Raw genomic sequence first — 1798 nt, 5'->3', positions numbered from 1 at the left:
TGGACTAGATTTGTCCCACCTGCCTCACAGACCTCTCTATTTCTTTCCCTCTTCCCACTTGCCTGGGTCATCTAGAACTGGCCTTTATAGCCCTTTGACAGAACATTCTCTCTCTTTTTTTCCTTATCCAATGTAATGACTTTCTGTATCTTTTTTTAATTTTTATTTAACATTTTTATACCTATCTTGGTTCCAGGTTCTTCTCACATTCCAGGTCCTTCTCTTCTCTCTGTTACTGTTTTCTTATAGAAAGCTTGTTCTTAGACACCACACTACAGTAAAATCCCACAGTCCTCACTTAGATGAAAGCTGTGCTGAAGTTAGTGGATGTTCTGCCTGAGTAAGAACTGTAGGATTTGGCCATTTCTCTTTACGTTTTTCACCAACACATATACTGTACTGTTTTGTATTATTTAATTCTGTACAGAGTGTATTTTGGGAGACAGTATGTATAAATGAAGTTATAATGTACTGTATATATTATATTGTAGTACTGAGACAAGGTAGCAACATTGGAAAAGAAATTAAAGTTAAAGAGACAAGAAGAAGGCAGAGAAGCGTGTCATATTTCTTTTGACTTTATAATACCACCAAAATTACATCTGCTCTTCATGCATTTTCCAGAGGGAGGATTCCTGGACCTTGCTTCAATTATATTTGAGATGCAAACCTCCAGCAAACTCAGCTTTTTCTCTTTATATGATTGCTGCCTATCCCTCCCCACCACCCCCTTGCTTCCTTACATTTTGATTTAGCCTATAGTTTCTTGCCAGCTGATTGAAATAACAACCATTTCAGTCACCTGTTTTTAAGTCTCCCAGCCCATCCATTTTTAGTGCGAGTGCATCCTACTAATCAGCAGATTGGGAGGTCTGGGTTTTAGAATATTCTGATGCCATGAGGTTCACCTGAGAAACAACCAACCCTCTTCCCCAAGCCGCTGAAACCCAATAACTCCATCTTTAATGAGACAGGCACTTGGCTACGACTGTTAGAGCATGACAATAATATTAAATGTGAGTGAATACATATATATAGATATAGCTATAGATATACATCATGGGAAGTCTTCAAACCGGTAAAGCTGCCCTGAGGCCCACTGCTGCTGCCACCAGAGAGTCCCACCGCTTCAGGGGCTGTGCCAGCAGGGTAGCGGGCAGCGTTCTTGAGAGGCGAGTGCAGGAAATACACTGTGGGGCATGTGCTGCGGGTACTGCTCAGGGGGGCCCTGCCACTGCTGCAGCAGTCCAAAGCCATTGCCAGAAAGTGAAATCCGGGCTGCAGCTCCAGGCACCCCAGACATCTGGAGCCAGCAGCGGTTTGTGCAGCTCCTGGGCCTGCCTGGTGCAGGCAGTGGGGCGTCTGCTGAGAGGCAGAAGCATCCAGAGGCTGCCTCCCCCATCCAGGACCAATTTTTTCCCAGTTTGGAAAATCTCAGGGGGGCTTTGGGAGCACCAACCCCGAATGCGGGACTATCCAGACTTGGGACCTCACTGACCTACACCAGTGCGGCCAAGCACTAGGAGAGGGCCCGGGAGACGGGCGAAGAGGCGAGCGCGGGGCAGCGCCGGGGCAGAAGCATCCAGAGGCTGCCTCCCCCATCCAGGACCAATTTTTTCCCAGTTTGGAAAATCTCAGGGGGGCTTTGGGAGCACCAACCCCGAATGCGGGACTATCCAGACTTGGGACCTCACTGACCTACACCAGTGCGGCCAAGCACTAGGAGAGGGCCCGGGAGACGGGCGAAGAGGCGAGCGCGGGGCAGCGCCGGCTCCCACGGCCCCGGCTGGGGGGCGGC

The sequence above is a fragment of the Alligator sinensis genome, unplaced genomic scaffold (assembly GCF_000455745.1).
Source record: "Alligator sinensis unplaced genomic scaffold, ASM45574v1 scaffold32_3, whole genome shotgun sequence".
Taxonomy (NCBI): Eukaryota; Metazoa; Chordata; order Crocodylia; family Alligatoridae; genus Alligator; species Alligator sinensis.
This window is presented reverse-complemented; position numbering follows the sequence as displayed.